The following is a 12277-nucleotide window of genomic DNA, read 5'->3' on the forward strand; positions in this document are numbered from 1 at the left end:
AGATAATGTCATATCAGTTTGGCAGTTGGATCATTCATAACATACAATCCTTTTCAATATGTGGGGACTATGGGCATGAAAAATAATGCCTCATAATAATCCCTCTATTGTTGGAGGAATCTCGCTACTATTGGAATAATTGTTGTATATCAAGAGAAAGGGCAGATGAAAATGTCTTCAGATAGTTGAAAATACTGAGCAGCTGTATGAATTTTGTTATGTAGCTAAAAAAAGTCAAGTCAGCTATGTTTAAAATCTTACTGTAATGAACTTGACCAAGATTTTTGAGTACTGTTTTCTTCTAAGCAGTATTTTCTGCTCTACTCTAACAGCTAATTTTATGTTAAATTAATCCTGTTGCTCTCACTTGTTTTTAAGAAGAGCATGTAGACTTGCTTTCCTGTCAGGAGAAAGTAAAAAAAAGTGAAATACTGAGTTGCTGAAAGTCTGCTACCTTCTACTGACATAATCTCTGTAGCAAGAGCCTTCAATTAGTCCTAGTATTTCCAGGATCAGGGCACAGCACAAGAGGCTCACCAGCTGAAGAGAGGCCTTGTGGAAAGAGGTAAGAACCATTTCCTGCCAGTCCAGGGGTTGTGTTACTGGGCTGAGCCAAAGAGTACAAAGGTGTGAGCCCCTCTTGAAACAAAGAGGTGAGAGTCCTGCAGGTGAGTTGGGGAATATGGCAGTGCTGTGACCCAGCAGGTGGGCAGTGTGTTAGTTTAGGGCTTTATGGGGAGTTAGGGCAGGTTCAGCAGGAGAGAAGGGGAGGTAGTGGAGGGAGAGCCTGTTTGGGGTTAATGTTTGTGCAGGATCACAGCAAGGGCTGTGGGCTGGCAGGAAAGTGGTGAAGCCACTGGGACACCAGATGGGTTCTGGAGGGAGACATGAGAGCTTCCTGCAGGGCGGGTGTAGCTGTTCAACCCACACCTCAGCATGTCTAAAAACCCCAATTCTAAGTTTATTTTTTTCAATGCAGCCTTCATTCTGGGGTAAAATTTGGGATTTGTGAAAGTTCTGAAAGATTGGTTTAGAATGTTACATCGGGAGTGTATTTACATTCATGCAAATTAATAGTTTCACCACCTTCAAACTCCAATAGCGGGTATATAGTTAGTCTGCAATTTGCTGCTGAAAGCAAATGCAAACTACAGCAGTGACCTTCCTTCTGTTTCTCTCCTTGGGGATTAAAATGGTTATTTTTCATGTTCATAATCAGTTCCAGTATCTGACTTCAATTCATCAGTGTTTCTTGCAAAAACGTAAATAAACCAATGAACCAAAAAAAGATGTGTGAAGCCCAAGTGTCTTTATTGAGGTTGGGTTCAAGTATTTGTTTAGCTGTGGTAACTAATAATAGTGCAGTAAACCAGCCAGCCTGGTTGCCTCTGGTTTGCCTCTTTTTTTAAGGTAGTGTGTGCCTTCTGCATTTCTGTCAGGGTGTGTGTCATGTTCAGTGGCTGTGGTTGTACCTGTTAGAGGGGGCTCCAAGAGAATACACAATAGTTTGTGTATTTCTGTTGCTTTTGTGAATGTATCTTGCATAACACTGCCAATATTGATAAAAGGTCTTGTTCCATGTCATGGGAGTGTTTTATAGAGGATGAAAAGAAATTAAAACCACAATCTGGAAATTCTTATGCACATGCAAGATTTTCAGTTGTAAACTGCCCCACTGAAGTAAATATAAAGGTCTTGTTTGCTAATAGTTTCCTTAGACTGACTCAGGATTCAGGAACTCGATTTTATAGGCTGAACACCTGTTTTCTTGATGTTCCTTCCTCTTTTTTTTGTGGACAGGATCAAAAAAACCCCATCTTTCTAGAGCATTTTTAATGTCTGTAATGCAAGAAGAATGAAAGTTTATCATATTTAATCTAGTAATGTATGTATGATCTGCAAGGGAGCTAAAGCACGTAAATAGAGTTAGTGTCCCCATAAACCTTGTTTTGCTCAGTGGCATTAAGCTGAAGTTGTGCTAGAGGAATGTGCAGGATGGGTAACTGCACCCTTGGATGTGCCTGGCCGCACTGAGGAAGACTTAACCACTGTTGCATCGCTGCTTTCAATGGAACTAGTGCAGAGATAATTTTTTTGCTCCCAGGAAGGCTTTCTATTTATATGGTCTCTATAAGAATAGGTAACCCTGCTTTGTCGAAACAGCTTTTTAAAGGGGTAAGGAAATGTTAAACAGTTCTTAGGGCCTTTCTGCAGGCGCCGCGCGGGCCCCGGGCAGTGGCGGCTGCGGGGAGGGCCCGGGGCTCAGGGCAGGGCGGAGGTGCCAGGGCGGGTCGCCGCTCCCCGGCCCCGCCGCTTTGTTGGCCCGGCAGCCTTTGTTGGCAGGGGGAACGAGCCGGGCCCGGGCCCGGTGCAGAGGCCACCCTGGGCTCGTTCTGCCGCCCGCTCCTACGCCGGGCCCGCGGCGGGGCTGAACTTTGCATCCCGGAAGGCAGCCCCACCAGCGCCTCGCAGATAAGCGGCACGGCCGGCGGCCGCAGCCAGCGCGGCGCCGCGCGCTGTGTGTAAATACAGGCCTATATATATTTATGTGTTTGTGTATTTACACGCTTCGTTCCGCCCGCAGCACCTGGGCGCCGCCGGGACAGGTGCGGCCGCCCGGAGCCGAGGCGGGGATCGAACCCGGGTCCCCGAGCTGACAGCGGCCGGCGCGCGCCGCGAGGGAGAGGCGGCGGCCGCGGGTCCCGGCCGGCCACGCCCTTCCGCCCCGCCCTCCCCGCCGCGACCCCGCGGATTGGCGGGCGGTGTGTGTACACACACGGGGCCGAGCCAATGGCGCGGGGAGGGCACCGGACGTCACGCGGCGCGGCGGCCAATGGGCGCTCCCGGCCGGCAGACGCCGCCAAGCTTGTGCGGGGGAGCAGGACCGGGCAGCGCCGGGCGCGGGGCGGCGCGGGGGGGCGGCGGGGCCGGGCCGGGGGCGCTGCTGCCGCCACGCTCCGGGCTGCGGGGGCTCCCGGCTCCGGGGCCTCCTCGCCACAGCCGAGCGCGCGGCGCCCGCCCGGCCCAGAGGCGTCGTCGGCGCGGCCGGATCGCTCCTCGCCGCGGTGGCTGCCAAGGGACCGTCGCCGTCTCGTCGCCTCAGCGCCGCTGTCTGGGCCCGGCCCGCGCCGCGCCCGCCGTACCTTCCGTCCCTGGCCGGGCCCGCGGGTGAGCGGGGAGCGGGGGGCGGGTGCGGGGGGCCGTGCGGGGGAGGGCAGCCCCTTTCTTCAGCGATCAGCGGCCGCCGCCCCCCCTTTGCCCCGGGCAGCGCGGTCCCCCGGCTCCGCCGCCCCCTCCCCGTGCCCCGGGCAGCGCGGGCTCGGCCCGTCCTGTCCCCGCGGGGCCTCAGGCCGGGCGGGCGCCCCGGAGGGCGGGAGCGGTGCCCGGCACCTGCGGCGGGCCCGGGCGGCGGTGACAGCCGGGCGCCTCCTCCATTGCGGGCCCGGGCCGCGCGGGCTGTGCGGGCGGCGGGGCCCGGCCCGGGGGAGGCTCCGGCCCAGCTCCCGGCCCTGCTCGGCGGGGCTTGAACTTCGTGTCGGGGCGGTTCTCACCGCCGCTCTTATCGGGAGAGGGTCAGCCCGGCACAACAACCACAAAACTTCCCCGCCTGCCTCTTCCTGGGAGTTACAGGCCTGCCCGGGCTCCCAGCTGTAAGCGGCTCCGCGGCGGAGGGAACCCGGTGTAAACAACGCGTGTTGGAGCTGAAAATACAAACAATGGGAGGAAAATACAGAATAAGGAAACTTCCTTGAAATGCGGAGGAAAACCGCAGATGAGAGCTGCTCCCTCACTGAGTAAAGGGGGGATGCCGAGCTGCCTGTCACAGCTTAAGCTGTTCTCCTATGGAGAAAGGACTTTGGAGTTTATTTTCTCTGTAAATTCTTGATTTCACAGAGAAAATGAATAGTTTTCATTGATATGATGTAGTAGACTGGGTAAAAAAATTTTTACAAAATATTTCTTGGTCAGTTTTCATAATTCTGAAAGCAGTTCAATTATATTTTGACTCTTCATTAATGTGGGTCACAGAGACTTTTTTTTCAACTTCTATCACTGGTGTGGCTTAGTTATGTTGACAGAAGATAGTAAAATGTTGGAGGTTGTGTGGTGCTGTAGCAAATTGCAACTTGATACAGTCTTTGATTCAAAAATAATGTTGTGCTAGTAAAAATGGATGCTGTTAAAGAAGAAATTAATAAATTTTCTCTATTCCTTTACCCTTCCCAAATTAATTTCAGTTCTTTTGATTATATTATATCCTGTCATGCACAAAAAAGGATCTGTATAAGTGAGGCAAAGACCAAGAGGACCAGTGTTACAGGGCAAATGCAGAGCTATTTCACAGCCCATATTTATGCCAGTGCTGTGTATACTGACTGGTGTTTTTTGTACAGTGAAGTACTGAATTTCAGGAATTTCAGTTGAAAGTAGCATGTAAGATGTTAAATATAGCACTTTGAAAAAAACATGGAGGACTAAGGACAAGTTTACATTATAGAAAAGAAAAAACTTGGCAGGAGAGGTGGTCAAGAGGAAAAAATTCGAGTTCTCCTTTGAAAAGTTTCTTACTGTGAAGTGAGTCTAGTGCCTCTAGAAGAGGACAGAGTAACAGATCAAATGATGTAGTTCTTTACTAGGGGAAAAAATGAAAATTATTAAATATTAATAAGATCATCTCATGGGTGAATTTAGGAGTGATCTTATATTACTGTGAAATTATTTGGCTTTCTTTTAACTGCTTCCCCTTTGAACAAAAATCACTACTGCAGCATAGGAGAAAGAAACCATTTGACTTGTACTGTCTTAATATAATTAATTTTACAGAAAACACACCAGTGAGAGGAATGCTCTTAACTGCTGCAGAGGGTTCTGACTGGCAGCCCCACTTTACAGAGTGGGAAGGTAGAGTTTTCAGAGCAGCATCTTGGCAGCCGCTCTCCAGTGTAAAAGACACAAGCCAAGCAAATCCAGCTGGGCAGCAGCAGTGCTGTTTAGCAGGGGAGGTCAGTAGTACAAGGGAATTTCTTATCTTTGTCTACTCTTGTCTATGTTGGACAGAACTGTAGAGACCTCTGGTGTATCTGGACACACTTCCTGAGCAGTTGTGAGCACCCTCCCAGTGAAGATCTTTCAGTAGCTTTGGCTAAAATTGTTATAAGTTTAGTGAAGAAACAGGAAACAAAACTCCAGCATTACATCCTCTTTAAGAGTATATGATGTTTCTTGGTTTAGATGTGCAGGCCTTGTCACTGTGCCTTTGAAAGCTGAATTGAATCTCTAAATGCAATATAAGAATAGTGACTTGCATGGTATGAGGGGAAAGCTGTTGCAGCCCATCCCATATAGACAGAAATATTTAAATTTCTGCATCGTAATGTGGAGCAGCATGAGTTCTAGTTATAGCCACTATATCATTTCTTGGAATTGCATTTCTTGTAATGTGCTACCTTAAAATAATGTTCTTAGGGCTGTCTCTGATATGTGATAATTTTTTTAATTGTTTGCTTTTTCATTTTTTGAATGTAATGGTTTAAGACCTTCTCCACTACCTTTCCAGTTACATTCACTCTCTACATGACTCTTAATGAACCAACAGTGAATCTTAAAATAGGGAAAATCAGCTGTCTGGTCTGCTGCAAGGAAATGCACTTGTGGATTTTTTGTGCATAAAGCCAGGAAACTACTGGAATCAGATGGGTTTATCACAAAACTTTAGGTATTAGGTGAAAAACAATCCCAATGTCTTGGTGTGGTAATAGTGCACATACCATGGTGGAGCTGAGAGCACAAATGCCTGTGGCAGGATCTGAGAAACCAGGGATATGCAAAGAAATACTGTAAACGGTGCAGGTGTGGTAGGGAGTGACAGTTTTGTAACAATTTTCTGGGTTTATTCTTCGTGTGTGTTTTGTAACATCCAGTATTAGAAGGAAATGAATTATTTTCCCCCCTCCATTATTTGATTTGTAGACTATGACTCTTCTGCAAGGATCTGAGGCAGTTGTAAGTGATCTTACTTTCATAGTTTCCTTAAAGGAACTCCTTTGCTCCTTGATCTGATTTCCTGTGTACAGTGATAGTTTCCAATAAAGGCCTTTACAGACCGTTCAACCTTACTTTTATGCTTTTCTATATTTATAGCATAAAAATCAATCTAAGCAAGTCAAACTGCAGGCTACAATAGTTCAGTTTGCAACACCATTATATATGTTAATATATTGTCATATACATTATTGGAACTGTAACAAAAGCACAGCATTTTAAAATATCATAGTTCTAGTGAAATACAGAACAGTAATTAAATGAAAAAGGATGATGTTTGAAGATAATTCAAGGTCCAGTTATTCACTTAGTACTGTTGAAGAAACTCTGCCTTTCAGAACATGGTTTGCATGTTTTTTCCACAGCCTACTGTGAAGCCAGGAGGCTTTTGAGGATATTTGTCTTTACTTAAACCTGAAGTAACTTCTAGATTTTTGTAGCACTGACTTGGTGAAAAATAATGCTTTAGCCAGCTCACATCCAGTATTGGCTGTCACTATGGAGCCTGGAACTAAGCTGGGAAAAGATGAGTGTTTGGTTTTGTTAGAGTGCTTGGTTGTGAACTGCAGCAATTCAGGTGTTGGCACAGTTTCATTCTTTCTGACTTGATAGTGTTTAAAGAGAAGACAATTTGATTTTTGGTAACTTCCCAAATCATTTAAGCACAAATCCTAGAAGGGGTTTCTTTAGAGGTATCTTTGAAGGCATTATCCAGAATTGTCACAGCACTGGGATCTTCCTGGTTTATAGTCTGTAGGATATTTGACTGACATAAAAAAACCTGCCAGGTTTTTCACAAAACTTCTGAACCTGCTGTTAGTTAACATGACTTGTAGAAATAATCCACTTTATAAAGGTGATATTTTGTCTCGTTTTGTGTTACTTCAGTCAGTGGGATGTGCCCTGACCCCCAGGTTTTACACAAACAGTGCTCAGAGAAGGCAATGATGGTAGCTGAGGCTGTACTTCTGTTCCTCCATTCTTGGCTAACAATGAATGGAGTGCCTGTGTCCAAAACATGGAATTTTTGTTGACATCTATAGATCAAAATCCATTTGTGAATGTAATTCTGGTCTTGCAGCCTAATTTATTTATTTTTTTTCCTGTGGAGCTTAGAGTATGCTCCTCTGTTTGGCAAGGCAGGTTTCTCCTGTTCCATCAGGTTCCTGTTGCTGCCAGATTTGTGTTGGTTTGGGTGGGAAGAGCAAATGATTCAGTTGTGGTTTACAACCTCTTTAATACTTTTGTTCAACAGAGTCCCTCACTGACCTCTGTTGGGTGACTGTGACATCTGTATGGGAAGGTTAATTTGATAGGAATTCATAATCCATTTACCCATGGGTAGTGTAAGCAAATGTTTTCTGTGTGAATAAGGGACCATTTTCATTTACTGTTTTCTTATTGCAAATTTCTGGGAGGGAAAAAAGAAAAATAAGGTCAGAAAGAAATTAGCAAGTTGCAACAGGTACCCACTGTCTTTAAGACTGTGAATTTTTAGTTGTATAGATGAATTCTTCAACTTGGTAGCAGCTATTATAATGCTATTTGTGGGAATTAAAGCCAATATATCAGTAGTTGCTCAATAAGGCTTGTGAATGCCAATGCATTGACATACTGAAAGTCACTTGTGAACTGTAGTGGTCATCCAAGAATGTGTGGTGGTAACGTGAGCAGTAATTATGGATGAGATTAGAAACTGCGAGTGAAAGTGAGCTTATGTCCTCAGAATGAAATAAGAAACCTGTGTGTGCATGGCCTCTGCATTGCTTGGAAGGAAGGAGTTAGGTAACTTCCTTTTGTTATAAACTTGACCTTGAGATTTGAGAAATGTGAAAATATATTTCGTTCTCTTAAAGGTGCAATCAGTTTATTGTAACCTTCAGTTTATTTAAAATTCAACTTAAAATTGCAAATACATTCAAACATTTTTTTAGATCAATAACTTCATACATACAACTGATACAATTTCAAGCTGTGTATTGATTTGGTATAATAGCAGACTTCTGCTCTCTGTCAAAAGCAAATTATTCATCCTGCTTCTTGCTGTATAAGAACTTGAGAAAGCTGTGATAAATATCCCCCTTCCTAATGGATTTTTGAAGGGTGTACAAACCCCAGTAAACTCTTCAAGAACATGCAGTAGTCTTCATATGAACAATCCATATCAAGCCTTTTGTCACATTTCAATCCATAAGTAAATTTTGAGGGATCATGAATGCTTGTTTTTCAGAAATGGAATCATGGTGTGATTCTGAAAACCAGACTGAGCTGGTCAGTCAGAGATCAAATCTGAGGGTCAGTCCTGTCCTGTGCACAGGCCTGGAGGCCCTTGGAGCTGTCAGGGGGGGCAGCAGGTGGAAAACCTTCTTCTACCCCCTTCAGCCCCACTGCTGGAATCCTGACAGTGTTAGAACTGAACTGGGTCACTGAGGATCAGGTAGGAATGGGAGCTGTTCAGAGTGTGCAGCAATGGGAAGGAGTGGAAAGTGGAAGAAGTGGGTAAAAGTGGAAGATCCCTTTTAGCAATCTTAGCAGGGGTGGGATCTCAGAGCAGTGCAATGTATTTTGTGGCACTGTGCTCTTCAGGTATTTCTATGTGCTGTAATTGGTATTTGTGAGCTTGTGCATCACCAGAAAAATCCTTTTTTGTCTTTACACAAATTATAATTAGAAAAGTATGAAATTTCTTGTAACCTTCACCCTTTGGTGAATGCTGTCATAATCTTCAACCCATGCAAGAACAGAGTCAAATAATGGCATTAAACTAGAGCAAAGCTTCCAGCAAACTATAAGGAAAATGGAAGAAATAGCTACCAAGTCTTCATCATCAAGTTTTTGTTGCAATATAACTTGATGATCTTTAGTAAAATGCAAATGTAAAATTATCTTCAGTTCATTGGATGTTAAGATCCTTCCAGCTGTGAGGTGTAGCCAGAAGTGTATCTCAACAGTGTGGTTAAACTTTTCCATGTATTTGGCAATGCACTGATAATTCTGGAAATTTTGAAATCTCAAAATTAAATCTTACAAGACCAGATTAATATCTAGAGAATTCTGTGATGTATCATACAGTGTATGAGCTGGTGTCAAGTCTCAGTAGCCAAAAAGAAGCTGTTTTCAGCTGAGCTTGGTTGAAAGAGGAGCCAGTATTGTCTTGGCAAGGCACAAAGACCATCTTACCAAGGTATTTTACAGTCATCACGTAGATCACTAAAATTTTGTCAATCCATTGTGAAAATGAAATTTCTTAGGGCAAAAATGCATTTGTGAATATACAGTGTGCTGTTTACTCTGAAAGGAAGTTGTACCTGCCTCTTACTGCTGAAGCAGCGGACTCCCAAATGTTGTGCTCTGTGTAGGAGTCAGCTATGGGCTAGAAACCCAGCGAGAGAACAAAAAATGAGTTTACAGAGCTTTAAGTGCTGCATGAATGTTAGCCACTGTTCTGATGTCAGGTGAATGACAGTAAGCTGGTTTGGGGAATTAAAAGAGCCTTCAAAAGTTCAAGTGCTTGGGAATTATTCCACATGTTTAATGTGAAGTTCTCCTTATTTGAACAATTAGAGACATGCTTCACCTCATTGATTCTGAGAGAAGCCATGAGTGCTGCCCCTATTCTTAGCCACGTAGTTTACTGCTGGTACTGACATGGAGCATGTCTAAGAACATGCCTAAGAAACAGAGTCCCTTGAGGGAAGGAGAATCCAGTCCCAGGCTGCTGGAATTGGGGACCCAGCACTGTCAGGACTGGACAAGCAGCAGAACATGTGGGTCAGCAGAGCAATCAAGTGAAAGTGAGACTTTGAGCACTTTCATCTAGGAGAGACTTTGAATCCAACTTTGGATTTTCTTCGCATGTCATGTGTTGTTCTCACTCAGAGCTGTCTTCATCCCTGGGATTCGGGATATTCAGTACCTCCATCAGCAGTGCTGTTGCTAGTCATGCAGACATGTACAGTCATATAATATGTACATTGGTAGTAGTGAGTAAATACAGCTAATAGTGGGAGTAATGGGGATGCAGCATTTGGGATTGAGTCCAAGAGTGCTGAATGGGATCCAATTCATTTGTTGCCTCAGTATTTGCTACACAAAGTCCTTGAGGCCAGATTTGCTTTTAGCAAACCACACAAGTTGGTGGTTCTCCCTCATGGAGAAGAAGGGAGAACTTGCACATTGAACTTGCACAAATGTCTAGTCTGTTTTTCCAGGTTCTTTATGGTGTGTAAACTTGAGTCATAATTACTGCTGTTGCCAGGAGGTGTCAGTTAATTTTTTCTGATGATACATTGACATTTTGCTCTATGGTAACTACATGATGAGATTTTCTCTTTGAAATTAGGTTCAGATAGTTTTATCTTTCGTTTGCATCTTGGTTTTACGCAGTTATCCTCATTTCCTTTTTGTGTCGTATAGTTGGGAGAACTTCTGTACTTTGGATTTGTTGGCTGCAGCCTTTTAAGTCAAGTAAAGGTGATTAAACAATGACACTTTTAAACTGAATGCTCTTCTCAAATTATTTTATTTTGTAAAAAACTCATAATCTCATTCAGTGGTCAAGGTACCTAATTTCTTTTGTTCAGTCTCTCTAATCACTTTGTCTATTATCTACTAGGACTTTTTTGAAGGCATACAGTTGCTCATGGTAAAAGCTGGAAAAATAATTTGTTATACATGCCCGACCTTTATCATATTTGTCATGGTGGGAGTTACTTTCAAATGCTTTCTTAGAGGTACTTTCTAACATTATTTTCAAAATAAATTTACTGTATGACAGCTGAAAGTGGTGACTTATTTCTCATCCTATGTGACTTGTCAAATAAATACCTTGGTTGGCTTTTTTGAAGAGCTTCATGAGTGACGAGCTGGATGTTATATAGCATTCCTGTTTTGGTTTTTTTTTTCATCTCAGTTTTTTCAGAAAGGAATTAGATATTGAAACATTTTTTAGGAGCAAGCTGGAGAAACACTTCCTGAGAGCAGGTGGATTTCTGAAAAGTACTTAATAATTTTGAAATTTTACTGATCTAAAAACCGAGACACACTGAAGCAGCATATGTGTAACAGGTGGTCTAAGCTATGTAGATGCTGTGCATAAATTAGTGGTTTAAATCTGAGTCTGTACTGATTAATAAGGAGTCTTTTTGTTACTGCTGTCTTCTGAAATCAGTCTTGTAATAGTTGAAAGTCAGTACTATGGAGAGGGATGTGAAGAGTATAAATTGCTTTCTTGTGGAAAGGCTGGTGTTATACAGGTTTCTTTTTCTTGGAACTCATCACACTTTCCTCTTAGCGGACACAGTTACCTGGAATAATTTTCACTTTGCAATACTATTTATCAAGTAAATGAAAAAAGCACTTCTTAGTGGTGATAAAAATCATTCTAGTGTACTAAAATATCTCTTTTTTATTTTTCATGTGTTCCATAAAAGACTTTTCATTATAACAATTTAGTTGATTGTCCAATAGTTGTCTTTGTTTGTAGATGTTTAGTACTGATGTAATATTACATAAATGACTTTCTATTGGGAACTGGCCTCTGGCACTGAGGAGGATCTTTGCTTGGTGCTGGTCTAGGTGAAGGTGTGACTTGAAGTACTGATAAAATTTAAGAAGGGAAACCAGGGTAAGTTTGGTAAAGCAGAGAATAGACTTTTATATTGTCTTATAGGGATAATTTAAAAATAAGACTTTGGACAATAGATAGAAAATTAACATAAGAAGGAATGCGGTGTTATTCTGCAGATAACCGTTTTCTGTTTTGCACTGTTTGTTGCAGTGGTGAAGATTCAGCTTCAAAATCACCAAAGCTTCAGAATAGATCTGGCTTTTAGCTCGTAGTGAGAATAGGTACAGATAAAACTCCTGTATGTTTTGTTGTAACTAGGGTGTGATTACCTGGGCTTTTGTAAATTTAATGCTCAAACTGGCTTTTTAATGTCAGTGGCATAAGTGATTAGGAAGTATGTTCTAGAAGAAACTACAAGTCAGAGTTTACAAAGTCAGTTTGGTTGGCTCCTTGTACTGTACAATATGTGACCAAAAGGCAAATTTATGGGAGTGGATTATAAACCAAGGCTTAGCTTATGAAGGGACAAACATAGTTCAAATAAAGCAATTTTTTGTGTCTCATGTGCTCTGGGCCCTGAACCTGTCTTTATGCAGCTTCATTTCATTAGAACCCAGCTAAAGAAGAAAAAAAGTTGAGTTTTATGTTTTTCTGTCTGTGTGGTGC

At 43.1% G+C, this 12277-nt stretch overlaps 1 protein-coding gene across 3 annotated transcripts in view; it reads left to right on the top strand.

Annotated features, from left to right (window-relative positions):
• The first annotated feature begins 2925 nt into the window (after positions 1-2925).
• TFDP2 (transcription factor Dp-2) overlaps positions 2926-12277 on the top strand; it is a 48213-nt gene continuing 38861 nt past the window's right edge. For 2 of the 3 annotated variants that reach the window (XM_083868393.1, XM_083868394.1), the window contains exon 1: positions 2926-3168. The gene's annotated coding sequence lies outside the window, so the exon portion shown is untranslated. The remainder of the gene's footprint in view (positions 3169-12277) is intronic. The other variant, XM_083868392.1, reaches the window with a different exon arrangement.

The sequence above is a fragment of the Zosterops lateralis genome (genome assembly GCF_965231275.1).
Source record: "Zosterops lateralis genome assembly, chromosome: 10".
Lineage (NCBI taxonomy): Eukaryota > Metazoa > Chordata > Aves > Passeriformes > Zosteropidae > Zosterops > Zosterops lateralis.